General features: G+C 46.2%; 4 non-coding genes across 4 annotated transcripts; 2 read left to right on the forward strand and 2 right to left on the reverse strand.

The window, feature by feature from the left end:
- The first annotated feature begins 3,233 nt into the window (after nt 1–3,233).
- Trnac-gca (transfer RNA cysteine (anticodon GCA)) lies at nt 3,234–3,305 on the forward strand. Its single transcript has one exon. It is a non-coding gene; the product is annotated as a tRNA-Cys (tRNA).
- Nucleotides 3,306–7,824: 4,519 nt separating this feature from the next.
- On the reverse strand, nt 7,825–7,896 carry Trnac-gca (transfer RNA cysteine (anticodon GCA)). The gene has a single exon. It is a non-coding gene; the product is annotated as a tRNA-Cys (tRNA).
- A 900-nt stretch (nt 7,897–8,796) lies between these two features.
- Nucleotides 8,797–8,868, reverse strand: Trnac-gca (transfer RNA cysteine (anticodon GCA)). Its single transcript has one exon. It is a non-coding gene; the product is annotated as a tRNA-Cys (tRNA).
- Nucleotides 8,869–14,585: 5,717 nt separating this feature from the next.
- On the forward strand, nt 14,586–14,657 carry Trnac-gca (transfer RNA cysteine (anticodon GCA)). The gene has a single exon. It is a non-coding gene; the product is annotated as a tRNA-Cys (tRNA).

Genomic DNA, 14,657 nt, shown 5'->3' on the forward strand with positions numbered 1-14,657 from the left:
TCCCATGGGGAATTCTCAATAAAAAGAAGGGTGCATCTCATAGATCTAGAGGCTTGGAAGTCTGGAGAGGGGCTGCCTTTCTGAGGGCCTTCTGGCTGTGCCACAAAGTTCAAGATGTACTTTTAAATTCTGTGTCCTGGGGTTCACCGAGGGAATTCTCTTTAGTGAACATTTCTATAGGACTGGTGGTAATTTTTATAGGGGGGCAGTTACTGCTTTGAGTTTTCATATTGTTTATATTTTGTGATGAGATCTGGGCAGTGGACTTCTTTGTTAGTTCTATGTCTGATATGAACAGAACAAGTTGGGGCAGACTCAGGATGCCTGAGCCGGGTTGGTTTTAAAGGATGGAGATATCTTAGATGGAAGGAAGTCAGGTAGACACAGGGGTGCTGTATGACGGACATTCTGGTCCAAGCCTGGAGCTTAGGGAGAATCTGGAGCTCAGAGTAGGTGGGTGAAGGGAAAATCAAATGACTAACGCAGCTAGACCCTAGCACAGGATGTACAGTATCTGTCAGGGCAGAGAGGTTGATGTGGGAAGGACCTGAGGATTAGAGGTAGGCAGGGGAGGCCAGATTAGGCTGGGGTACTGGATGAGGGTTCTGGGGAGGATTTATGGAGGGAAGAACTTGAACCCTGTACTAGCTATTTCTTGCCATCCACTTGACTGCACCAGGGATGAACTAGACCCCAACTAGCTGGATAAAGCTGTGAGGGCTTTTCTCCTTTTCTTTTAGATTATTAATTTTTATTGTATGAGCATTGATTAATGTTTTGCCTGCATGTAACTCTGTGTCAGATGCTCTGGAACTGGAGTTACAGACAGTTGTGAGTGGCCACAGGGGTGCAGGGAATTGATTTTTCTGTCCAGCCCGGTGTTTTGTGTTTTGCTTAAATGAATCATCTGAAGTGAGAAGACTCACCTTTGATCTGGTTCTTTTGACGTGGATTTTCCACATTTAATCTGGGCTACACCTTCTGCAGGTCAGCCCATCATGTGGATGGACAGCTGCCTCTCATCTCCTCCTGCAAAGCTCCATATCCCTCCTATTCTTACTAAATGTCTCCATTCCTCTTGCATATATCTGGTTTCTCTGGTTTTGTTGGGCTCTTAAAGGGAAAGCAAGGACTATGGTGGAACTTTCTTCTGGATTTTCCAGGCTCAACATCCATACAGACATCCAGGGAACAGAAAGGAAGACCTAATCATAAATCATCTCCCTCCTTTGCTGTCTGGTGAGCATGTGTTCAGAACAAAGGAGACACATCCCAGAATCAGGTATTCTGTGGACGGTGGACATTATTCACAGGAGCTTCTTCCCCTTCCAGAGCCCCCTGCTCTCTTGCTTCATCCTCACAGGCTAAAGCTGGGCTCAGCTGCTCTACCAGGGAGAGAGGGACCTTGTAGTGTTGCTGCTGCAGTGCCAGCTGGGGTTCTGTAAGAACCCTGATTGACAGCCCTGCTCCTCACCAACTGCAGCACTCAGGAGAGTGGGCCCTGCACACCTCACCTGCCAGCACAGTAGAGCCGTACCTGCTGAGAGGGGCAGGGATCGCCAACTACAAAAGAGCGTGGGGGATATGGCTCATGTGCCATATGGTTGAGTGGGTGACGGAGAGAAGACCTTCCTCCACCCTCCCCCTCACCTCCTGAGGTCATGAGAGTGGGGAATGTGCCCTATACCACAGTCGGGCGGCAGGGAGAGCTGGCCTGTCCTTTCCTTGTAAGACATGGTGCATTGCACAAGAGAAATATGCCCTCCCTCCAACCCATTGCCATCCTCAGCAGGCAGAAGAGCTGGCCTAAGGGCATGAGACTGGAAGAGCTGGCCCTGTACCCCACTGACTGTAGCAACTGGGAGAGCCATACACCTCCCCTGGGAAAACAGTTTGGCTGCCCTGATGGTGAGTACTGTGAGCCAGACCTGAGGGCATGAGAGCAGGAGAACAGGTCCTGCAGCTTGCTGCCTGCTGCATTGGGTGAGCTAACTGGGGCAGTGCTGGAGAGCTGGTCCAGCTGGAGAGCTGGTGATGATGATGGACAGCTGAACCAGGGCTATGAGTTATCCCACTTCAACATCCACCTCATCTGTGAACTGCTGGAAACTGTGAAGAGTCCAGGTCTGCAGATCCAAAGCTACGGGATCTCCATGACACAGGACCACAACAGGATACCCAGGAGGAGTCCCAGTGAGGGCTCAGTATTGATAGGGGAGAAGAAGCCAGAGGCTCTGGGTCTGACTAATGATCCATTTCAATAAACACAAGTAAAGATGTGCGGACTAAGAGGGCCACAATACAGCTTTCACACTATGCTGTGATCTTTTCTTGTTCTCTCTCTCTCTCTCTCTCTCTCTCTCTCTCTCTCTCTCTCTCTCTCTCCCTCTCCCCCCCTCTCTCTCGCTATACTTTTAAATTTTGTTCTGCTTTGGGGCTGGAAGGTCTCAAGGGCAAAAGGCAGAGATGAGGGGGTGGGGAAATGAGTGAGTGTGGGATGCAGGATGTGAAATGCACAAAGAACCAGTAAAAAGTAAACAGAAAAAACAAACAAACAAGAACCAGGATGACTCAATCATCAGGCAGCACTCAGAGAATTCTATGCAAGTGAGGGAGGAGGATTGTAGAAGCCATAAGGGTCAGAAGGGTCAAGGACATCAGTAAACAAGGCCCATAGAATTGACTAAGTATGGCTCATAGGGGCTCACAGAGACTGGAGCAACCACCACTGAGCCTGCCTGTGTCTATGCTAGGGCCTCTGCCTGTATGACATGGTAGTTTAGCTGGGGTTTTGTGTGACTCCTCACAGTGGGAGTGGGGGGTCTCTGACTCTTTCCCTGCTCTTGGGACTCTTTCTCTCCTACCGGGTTGCCTCGTTCAGCCTTGATATGAGGATTTGGTCCTAGTCTGATTGCCTCATTATTCCATATTCAGTTAATATCCCAGGGAGGCCTGCTCTTTTCTGAAAGGAAACAGAGGTTCAGTGGGTCTGGGGGAGCAGGGAGGTTGTAGGAGAACTAGGAAGAGTGGAGAAAGGGCAGGCTTCAGTCAGAAGATTTGTATGAGAGAAGAATAAAGAAACAAAGAGATGGACCTAGAGAGTTTCAGAGCTGAGGAAGGCGTCTCACCAGTCAGGTCTGGATGCTTCTGGAAAGTAGGTCTGAGAGGACCTGTAATTTAACTTTATAGGCAGAATTTATCACCACACAGATGAAATGTACACTAGTACCAGTGGGGGTATAGCTCAGGGGTAGAGCATTTGACTGCAGATCAAGAGGTCCCTGGTTCAAATCCAGGTGCCCCCTTACTTTTTTGGAATCTGGTTACTGCATCTTAGGCAGGAAGGTCATGAGATTAGAAAGTCTTCATTAGCTGAGGTTTCTGGAAGCAGAGCTTCAATGCGCCATTTATTTCTTTGGGTTTCATTCTCAGCTACATTATAATCACCCACTAACCTAAAGGCTGGAACCCTCAAAGAACATTAGTACAATTCACTCAGCTGACCTCTGACCTATGCTGTGTCCTCTCTACCTTCTTGTTTTTCCCCATCTGCATTTCTTCCCTCATCCTTATTGGCATAGTAAGTTTTAATAGTCAATATGACACACTGTAGAATCAGCTTGGATATAAAGTGCACATGAAGGATACAGTGTCTAGATCAGTTGGCCTGTGCTCCTTTCAGTAGGGGATTGATTGATGGTTAAGTCAATTGATGCATAAGGACACAGCACTGTTCCCTAGGCAGGGATCCTGGCCAGTGTGAGTGCAGAGTGAGCTCAGCACTAACGAGCATGCGTGCATTCATTTTTCTCTGCTGTTGAGGGTAGATGTGATGTGACTAAGTGTGTAAAGTTCCTGCTGCCTTGACCTCGCTGAAATTGTGACTGTATCCTGAAATTGTGAGCTAATGCAAACCCCTTCTTCCCTTACTTGCCTTTTGTCTGGACAATTATCATTTTACCCCAGGCTATGGCAGCTTCAGTAGAAAGAACCAGTATTTGAGTATAGAACCATGTATGGGAGCAGGCACCACAACTGGGGTGGGCAGTGGGCAATGATCCTAAAGACTGGGGTTAAAGAGCAAGGTGCTTTTCTGCCTTAACCTTAGAACTCCACTTGTTTCTCCAGAGCTGGGATACATAGCACACAGCCTCCTGGATTCTAGGCTGACTGATGATCTGGTGGGCACCCAATGGTGGTCATTGGGTGGCACATCTTCTAAATCATCAGGATCTGTTGTGTGGCAGCTATGCTTCAGCAGTTTTTTTTTTTTTAAAAATAAACACAGTTGTTTTTTGAGCCTATCCTGGAACTAGCTCTTATAGACCAAGTGGCTTGCCTCAAACTCACAGAGATCTGCCTGCCTCTGCCTCTCGAGTGTTTAGATTAAAGGCATGCTTAACTACCATCAGGCACATCAGCTTTTAAAGTTTCACTCCACAAAGCAACATTCTCACCAAAGTTTCTAACGTTTTACAAACAACATTTGCTACAGCGTCTTGTGAAAGACCTGGCAGAGCCTGACAGCTCTGGAGCTCCAGGTTGTACCATGGACAGCTCCACAGCATGCTGTCTTTGCTGGAGACACAGGAGCATGCAGACCCTCCTCACTGGGCAGAGGCCTCAGCTACTTCTTCAGAGTGACTTAATTGCATAAAACAAAATGAATATAATAACCAAATCACAGTGTTGCCGGCAATAGTGGCATACACCTTTAATCCCAGCACGCAGAAAGGCAGTGGCAGGGGGATTTGTGTGAGTTAGAGGTCAGCCAGGTCTACAGAGTGACACGGGGAAACCGTGTTTCAAAAACACAAGAGAGAGAGAGACAAACAGAGAGAGAGAGAGACAGAGAGAGAGAGACAGAGAGACAGAGACAGAGAGACAGAGAGAGACAGAGACAGAGAGAGAGACAGAGACAGAGAGAGACAGAGAGAGACAGAGACAGAGAGAGACACAGAGAGAGAGACAGAGACAGAGAGAGACAGAGACAGAGAGAGACAGAGAGAGACACAGAGAGAGACAGAGACAGAGAGAGACAGAGACAGAGAGAGACAGAGACAGAGAGAGACAGAGACAGAGAGAGACAGAGACAGAGAGAGAGACAGAGAGAGACAGAGACAGAGAGAGACAGAGAGAGACAGAGACAGAGAGAGAGACAGAGAGAGACAGAGACAGAGAGAGAGACAGAGAGACAGAGACAGAGAGAGACAGAGACAGAGAGAGACAGAGACAGAGAGAGACAGAGAGAGACAGAGACAGAGAGACAGAGAGAGACAGAGAGAGACAGAGAGAGACAGAGACAGAGAGAGACACAGAGAGACAGAGACAGAGAGAGAGAGAGAGAGAGAGAGAGAGAGAGAGAATGATCACAATGCTGTCTAGTGAGATGGCTCAGCAGGCATTCGCACTTACTGTCCAAGCCTGAGAACCTGTGTTTGGATATGTACCCATCTACAAATCCCATATGAAGAGCCAGATGTGGAATCACGTGTATGTAATTTTAGCACTACTAAAGAAAGATGGGAGTTGGAGTCAGGAGAATCTTTCTGAAAGCTCATGGCTGGTGAACTTGGAGTATGCATTCCAGTTTCAAGCAATAAGATGGACTCTGCTTCAAATAAAGCAGAAGGTGAGGTCTGACAACCCAGGCTTTCCTCTGCCCTCCCAGCATGCTCCATGGCATATATACACACTTATGTACAAAAACATATACCTGCCATGCACACATACACAAACACACAAAAATTCACATAAACACTCACACAAACACACACAGGGTCATCATTGTTGGGAGGTTACATTGCCCTTGTCTCTCTTTAATACTACTTTTCATTCAAGGTGAGTCTAGTCCTAGGGCACTGAATATGAGAACTCACAGAACATATGATCTTGGGCAAGGCAGTGCAGGGATGTGGTAATGAAGAGAGTCTTTACAGGTACAAGGGCAAAAATCATTGGCAGAGAAATTGGCTACATGTCAGGCAATCCCTGACTCAAGACTGTGTGCTTCTGGGCACAGCAGTGTCCTGTGCCATGCTGCCGAGTCATAGAGTCTCTGGTTCTCGCTTTACCACACTAGTGAGGACTGAATCAGTTCTTTAGGCTTAGTTCTGATTCATCGAGGGATTCCACAGATGGAGACCAAGAGGGTGGAAGAGGAAAGACAGTGGAGGCTGCTTCACCCCTGCTCAAGATAGAGGATACAACATAGGTATCATAAATGTGAACTCTGTTACAGCTTGGTCTTTATGAGTCTTATCTTGTTTGGGCCTGATTTAGCCCATGTTTCCCACATCAATAGCATGGACATGCTTATAAAAATTAATATATCTAAACAACCCATGAGTCTGAGTCATCTTAGAGTGTCTTAAGGATCATCCTTGGGTAATGCTCTCATATAATCTGGTTTAGGGGTTCTCAAGTGAGAATTAAGAACATTTGCCTACCTTGCCCTACCTGCTCTTTGTTCTTAGATTTGCAGTATCAAACATCTTTTCTTGGATCCAGAAAAATGGGGACAGATATTCCATAACCTACCATGCAGGTCACTATTGCTCTTCACAGAGTCCACAGCTTAGTAAGACAGTTTGCAAAGCACGTTCCAACTCAACAGGGAGTCAACAGGGAGAAAGCTTCCTGTTCAGCACCAACTTGGTCCCCCATCTCCTGTGACTAATCTGTGTGGTGTCTTCAGCAATAGGGATTTCAAAGCAGGTTCTGATAGCAACCGAGAGCAATGGTGATAGCCTGAATTGTCCTGACATGTCTCTGTGATGCCAGAGTTTAATTGAAATTGCCCTATACAAGGGAGTATGATCATCTGAGAAACCATAGATTACCAAATAAAAATACAGTTCCAGGCATGGGATACATCCCTTAGAGTTGTTGGCCAGAGGTGTCCTGGAACCCCAAACATGTTTCTTACTGTCTTCTACTCTTAAGAACGTGTAGTGCATTTTATTTGTATTTTCATAAATAAAGCTTGCCTGAAGATCAGAAAAGTAAAACAGCCACACTGGCCAGCCTTCCAGACCAGACAGCAATGACACTCACCTTTATTCCCGGTAGCCACTATGATACACACTTTTAATCTTAGTAGCTACAATGGTTTGTGATAGAAATCAGGATATAGTGTGTCTGCTCTTAATGCTGTACTGGAGTGTCTTATAAGACAGGAGGAGACAGCTCTCAGGTACAGTCTCAATATGAGGTTTCCTGGAGGCAGGATCGACGTTTTCAGATTGACTTTGAGGTAAAAGCCAGAGGCAGGCTGCTTTTATTTTCTGGTCTTCAGGTTGTCCCAAAATTTCTGTGTCTGAGTTTTTATTAGCTGTGCTTCAAGAACTGGCGTTGGAAGGTTAACTACCATGACGATTTCAGTCCTGCGTGAATCGCCTGCTCCTGTGGCCTAGGTCTGTAAGATCTTCCCTCGGCCTTAGATTTCTTTGACATTTGCCGTTCAGTTCACATGTCATCCACCGTGTCGAGTACTTGTAAAATCCTGATGCAACCCCACATCTTCCTCTCTGGGAACTTTTCTTGTATTCTGTCAATCCATCATTTCCAGTTTCTGATCACTGTGCTAATGCGGGTAAGGGTGGACTCAGAGTCGTGAGTGTTTGGGTCCTTGGGTGAGAGTTCTCTTAAGAGGATAAGTCATCCCCATGTAAGACATGAAATTACTCTATATTATGGGGCTCAGCAAGAGGGAGAGGTTCTGGAGTTTATTAAAGAACTCTCACCTAATGGAGACCTTTTATCTACACTGAGGTCCTCCCCAAGGTGAATGTGGTAGGTAAACTACCAAAATCAAATTTAGCAAGGGGGCACCTGGATTTGAACCAGGGACCTCTTGATCTGCAGTCAAATGCTCTACCCCTGAGCTATACCCCCACTTATAGGGAGGGAAACATGAAATTAGCACCTCTTCAACCTTGGCACCACACCTAGGCTTCCTATATGTTCAAGATCTACTGGTTCCTCCTTTTGATCTTGACCTGGCAAGAGTTTTACTTAAGTCAGCCCTCCACTTCCTCCTCTCCAACATTAGTCAGCCCATTTCAATGCCTCTCTCTCAAGTGTGTTAAAGACTTCAGCTTTGGCCCTGGAAAGGACTCTTAACTCATATTTTTCTTAGGTAAACTTCCAATTTCCCTTAAGTGGCCAAGGCAAGAGGTGATGGTTCTGAGTTTTCAATGGTGCAAATCCTTTGCCTGGAAAGAATATTCCCTGCTCGCTAAGATATGAGGAGGGTGCCCTTTATTTTACACCATCATTTATTCACTCAACAAACACCATGTAGCTTCTTATGTTGTGGTCGCTCATGACCATGTTGAGGACACAAAGAGATGTCAGTCATTTTCCTCTTCCTCAGAGTTTTAGTCTCAGTTGGAGACAAATGTGGTCCAAGTCTTTCCTCAGAAGTAGCAGGAATCAAAGAACTGGCTGGGATGAACATCATGTAAAAAGAGCTCTTTCTGGAAGCTCAGGAGGGCCTTCCCAAGGGGCTGGCTCTGAAAGTTGGCAGAGGAGGAATCCTGCTCCTCACCTTCATAGGACTCTATGCTGCCTCCCTGCAGTGATGGAGCCTTCCAGATCCTTGAAGTTCAGCCTGTGTCACATGTGAGTGCTACCAGGATGGGTTTACAGTGAGTTGTTTACTAGCTCCTCTCAGGACAGAGTACAGTATCCAGTCCCGGGCAGAACACAGAGCACAGGGGAACACAGTATATCAGTTGCTTCTGTGTTAACCAATATCAGATTTGGTCTCTTGTATCTAAAAGAGACATAGGAAGGGGGCACCCGGATTTGAACCGGGGACCTCTTGATCTGCAGTCAAATGCTCTACCCCTGAGCTATGCCCCCAACTGCTTCATGTATATCTAATGAACATCTTTGAACCTGTATGACCACTCCCTGACGTGTACTTGCTAGTACTCTGCTATTATCTACTTCATCCTGTGAGTCCCAGTCCCGAGCCAACTGCACTCCTGTCTGCCACCTCCTCATGCCAGGGTCCTTCTATCCTAGTTCACAGCTGTGATGGAGATGTTAGGCTGGTGATCAAATTCTTTATCCATATTGATAAGCTTTCATGGTGCTGTAATGTATTCCACACAGCACCAGAGGAGAAAGGTAATCATCAGATACAAACCCTGTGACCTATTAAAGCCACCTGCCTTCAAGACATATGAGTCCAATAATGACATGAATGTTATATGAATAACCACATCTTTTAATTTATAATTATTATTATTATTAGTTTTTTTATGAGACAGGGTTTCTCTGTTTGGTGCTTGCAGTCCTAGAACTTGTTCTTTAGACCAGGCTGGCCTTGAACTCAGAGACCCATTGCTTCTGAAAGATTGTTAGAGCCAAAGGATAACTCAAGGGAACCCTGTCATCCACGTTGTATTTTGTTTTGCCTCCTTGATTCTTTCCATTGCATTAGAATCAGTGATAACCATGTGACAGTCAACACTAAGCCGTCCTGGACTCTCCTCTGCCAGCAACATCAGTCCAAGACTCTTCACTTTAGCTTTTGGTAAAATTTTGGTAAAGGGCAAAACCCAGCCACAATCTTTGCCAAAATATGAGAGTACTAATTTTCCTCATCTTGAAGGCTGCGTAAGCTGAACCTCTACAACCACATTGTTCTGAGCACTACGATTTTCCGAGCTCCTGTGTTAGCATGGCCCATTAAGCTCCACTTACAACATCCAAATACTTTTCTAATCCAAAGTCCCCACATCTTCTAGAATCTTCTTACAAGCAGCATGGTCAGGTCTGTTATAGCAATAACTCAGGTCGTGATATCAATTTCTCACTTAGTGTTCTGTGTTACCACTGTTTTACTGCCTATGTTACTATACAGTTCTGTTGCTATGAAGTCACACCGAGGTCATGGAAACCTATAAAGCATTTATTGGGAGCATCTTACAGTTTTGGAGAGTTAGTCCATGATCATCAAGGTGGGAAGCATAGTGGCAGGCGGGCAGGCAGGGCACTGGAGCAGTAACTGACAGTTTACATCTGACCCACAAGCAGGGGTCAGAGAGTAGAACTGGGTCTTATATGGAAATTTGCAACCACAAAGCCTCTTCCTGTGGACACTTCCTCCAAGAAGGTCACACCTCCTAATATTTCCTAAACAGTTCATTGAGTAAGGTCTAAACATTTAAATATAAGAATCCATGTTGGCTGTTCTCATCAAAATGCCGCATTATTCTATGAAAACTATTTAAATTAAATATACAGACCATCACTACAGTGTGTGGGAACAGTTAAATGTCTTATCATAGATACAAAGGCTAGAAACTTCACTCCTATTAACAACTCACAGAAGGGGTTCATCTCCCAAAAGGAACGTCAATTTGTTAAAAATTCCAGAGACTTGCACACAGAAGAGATGGTGGAACAGAAGCAGGTCATGGTGAAGGTGAAGGAAGTCACAGGGTCTTTACAGTGCAGTTGATCTTTGAGGACAGTGGCTCAGGAGTTCCAGGTCACTCTTGGAAACCAGAAAGGAGAAACGTTCATTATCTGTTGATCAATGCATGGAAAATTACACTGAAAAGTACTTCCCAGAGAACTCAAGGTTTGTGGAAGATGTAGATGTTTATGAAAACAAAGCAGTTTAAAGATCAGACTGCCATTAACTCAGAATAAACAAACCTTCTACCAGACATCTTCATCCTGTTTAGAATGGCACACGTCAGCTACACACAGGGCTCACAGTTCATCGTGATGGAAACACAGACGTTCGCCCAGCTGAAGGCTGGGGCATGAATGTAACGGGAAAGTGAGAATGGAGCAAGGCATGGAAATTATACTCCATCTACAGTGCAGTTACTGACGCTATCCCTGCCACCCTGTGTGTAGTTATATAAGGGCACAGGCAGAAAAGAGAAAGCTAAACTTTAGAGGACGGCTCCCTTTTGAGTGACAGGAACATTAAGAGAATATTTGGAAGGGCATTATGACTTTTTCCTTTAAAATAATAACAAGTTTTCCAAATAATTGAATTCTGCCGCATATCTTTATATAAACATTTGGCAATACCTTTGTGTAGTGACAACAGATCTGAAGGTCACGGAGAGGCCACAGCTTCAGCATTTTCTAACTCCCTGTGTCCTCCGGTCAGAGGACAGCTGTCCGAGCTCCTTGATGACTCACTCAGGCCTGACGAGATATTTCTACCCTGAAACTACCTTCAGGGGCCATCCATAGAATGGAAAGATGTCTTCACATGCCAGTACCACATAGTTCCCCAAAGAAGTTAGTCAGAATCTCTTCACCCTGAGAAATTGTATATAACTTAAGAAATCAGACAGGTAAATCTAAAGTCCTTTGTAGTTGCTTATGTCCACCTGCTTCTCTCACAGGCTGTAATGTGTGTGTGTGTGTGTGTGTGTTTGTGTGTGTGTGTGTGTGTGTCTGTGTGTATGTGTGTGTGTCTGTGTGTGTGTGTCTGTGTGTGTCTGTGTGTGTGTGTGTGTGTGTGTCTGTGTGTGTGTGTGTCTGTGTGTGTGTGTTTGTGTGTGTGTTGACATTACAACATGGGAAATACCGGGGACTGGAGAGGGGCCTGTGTGGGCTGAGTTTGTGGTGGCAGCAGTTCTGGTCTTGCCAAGTAAGAAGCATACGTTCTAGGAATGTTGAGTGTGGCTATGAAGATGAAAGTCACTTATAAAACATCTCTCTCTGGGAGGGGGCATAGCTTAGGGGTAGAGCATTTGATTGCAGATCAAGAGGTCCTTGGTTCTAATATAGGTGCCCCCTACCATAGTCTATTTGTTTATGTTTTCACCCATGGAGCCACCACCTATGCTCAGTCCTATATTTCTTCCTTTTATTACATTTATGCTCCTCAACAGAGCTGGGAGATACAGGTCAGCCCATCATTTGGATGGACGGCTGCCTCCCATCTCCTCCTACAAGCTCCATGACCTTCCTATTCTTATTAAATGTCTCCATTTCTCCTGCATATATCAAGTTTCTCTGGTTCTGCTGGGTTCTTAAAGGGAAGGCAAGGACTATGGTGAAACTTTCTTCTGGATTTTCCAGGCTCAACATCCATACAGACATCCAGGGAACAGAAAGGAAGGCCTCACCATAAATCATCTCACTCCTTGTCATTCTGGTGAACATATTCACTAGAACATGTTCAGAACTAAGTTCACCAGAACTAAGGAGACAAACACAAAATCAGCCTCTCTGTGGAGGGTGGACATTACCGACACGTGCTTCTTCCTCTTCTACAGCCCTCTGCTCTCTTGCTTCATCCTCACAGGCTAAAGCCCGGCTCAGCTGCTGTACCAGGGAGACAGGGACCCTGCAGTGTTGCTGCTCCAGTGCCAACTGGGGCCCTGTGAGAACCTTGAGTGGGAGCCCACTCTGTCTTCATGGAAGGAGGAGAGGGTGATGGAGGCCCAGGTGGAAGGCAGTTGGACAGCTGAGGAGCTGACCCAGGACAGCAGGGTGAAATGGGCTCAGGTCTGCAGACTGCTCCTCTAATTTCCTTGGCTGATGATGCTCATCAAGCATGGGCCAGGCCTGCCACAGTGCGATCTCTGGTGAGGTCAGTGGTGGCTCCTGTTGCCACCAAAGGCAGAGAGAATAGGGCTGTACAGAGTTGACCCTGCTCCTCACCAACTGCAGCACTCAGGAGAGTTGCCCCTGCATACCTCACCTTTCAGCGCAGTAGAGCTAAACCTGTTGGGGTGGTGGTGCAGGGGATCCCAAGCTAACAAACCATCATGGAAGATATGGCTCCATCCTTCATCTGCCATATGGTGGAGTTTGTGAGGGAGAGAAGACTTTCCTCCATCCCTGTCCGTCACTTCCTGTGATGGGTGGGAGAGCTGACCCTGAGGTCTTGAGAGTTGGAGAATTGGAACTACACCTCAATTGGTCATCTGGGTAGAGCTGACTCTCTGGGCGGGCAGTACAGGTGAGCTGCCAAGGGGAATGAGAGCTGGAGAGCTGATCTGTCCCTCCCTTGTATGTCATGTGGTGCACTGGGTGAGGAAAGTATACACTCCCCCTAGCTATCTTCAGCAGGCAGAAGAGCTGTCCTCCAGGCCATGAGATCTGAGGATCTGGCCTTGTCCCTTACTGACTGTAGCAATTGAGGGAGCAGGTCATAAGCCTCCCCTGGGAAAACAGTTTGTCTGGCCCTGATGGTGAGTACTGTGAGCCTGACCTGAGGGCATGAGAGCAGGAGAACAGGTTCTGCAGCTTGCTGCCTGCTGCATTGTGTGAGCTAACTGGGGCAGTGCTGGAGAGCTGGTCCAGCTGGAGAGCTGGTGATGATGATGGTCAGCTGAACCAGGGCTATGAGTTATCCCACTTCAACATCCACCTCATCTGTGAACTGCTGGAAACTGTGAAGTGTCCATGTCTGCAGATCCAAAGCTACAGGATCTCCATGACACAGGACCACAACAGGATACCCAGGAGGAGTCCCATTGAGGGTCTAGTATTCATAGGATAGCAGAAGCCAGAGGCCCTGAGTCAGACCAATGATACATTTCAACAAACACAAGTAAAGATGTGTGGAGGAAGAGGTATACACTGTGACTCACTGGGTCACAATACAGCTTCCAAACTTTGCTGTGATTCTCTTCTTCTTTCCTTCCTTCTTTCCTTCCTTCCTTCCTTCCTTCCATTCATTCATTCTTTCTTTCTTTCTTTCTTTCTTTCTTTCTTTCTTTCTTTCTTTCTTTCTTTGTTTCTTTCTTTCTTTCTTTCTGTTTTGGGGGTATACTTTTTAATTTTGTTTTGCTTTGTAGAGGAAGGTCTCAAGGATAGACAGCAGAGATGAGGGGATGGGGAAATGGGTGAGTGTGGAATTCAGGATATGAAATCCACAAAGAGGCAGTAAAAAATCAAAACAACAACAACAACAACATAACCCAGCAAGAGGCAAACATTATGTGGTGGTCAGAGAACTCTAAGGAAGAGTGGGAGGAGGATTGAGGAAGCCAGAATATTTGAGATCATCAGTAAACAAGGCCCATAGAATCCACTAAGTAGGGCTCATATGGGCTCACAGATACTGGAGCAACCATCACAGAGCCTGCCAGGGTCTATGCTAGGGCCTCTGCCTGTATGATATGGTAGTTTAGCTGGGGTTTTTGTGTTATTCCTAACAGTGGGAGTAGGGGTGTCTATGATTCTTTCCCCTTCTCTTGGGACTCTTTCTCTCCTACTGGGTTGCCTCGTTCAGCCTTGGTATGAGGGTTTGATCTTAGTCTGATCGCCTCATTATTCCATATTCAGTTAATATCCCTGGGAGGCCTGCTCTTTTCTGAAAGGAAACAGAGGTTCAGTAGGTCTGGGAGAACAGGGAGGTGGGGGAGAACTAGGAAGAGTGGAGGGAGGGCAAGCTGCAGCAGTCAGGAGCATTGTATGAGAGAAGAATAAAGAAACAAAGAGATGGACCTAGAGAGGAAGGCGTCTCACCAGTCAGGTCTGGCTGCCTCTGGAAAGTAGGGCTCAGAGAACCTGTAATTTAACTTTATAGTCATAATTTATCACCACACAGATGAAATGTATTAACTGGGTACACTGGTACCAGTGGGGGTATAGCTCAGGGGTAGAGCATTTGACTGCAGATCAAGAGGTCCCTGGTTCAAATCCAGGTGCCCCCT

The sequence above is a fragment of the Microtus pennsylvanicus genome, chromosome 21, assembly GCF_037038515.1.
Source record: "Microtus pennsylvanicus isolate mMicPen1 chromosome 21, mMicPen1.hap1, whole genome shotgun sequence".
Lineage (NCBI taxonomy): Eukaryota > Metazoa > Chordata > Mammalia > Rodentia > Cricetidae > Microtus > Microtus pennsylvanicus.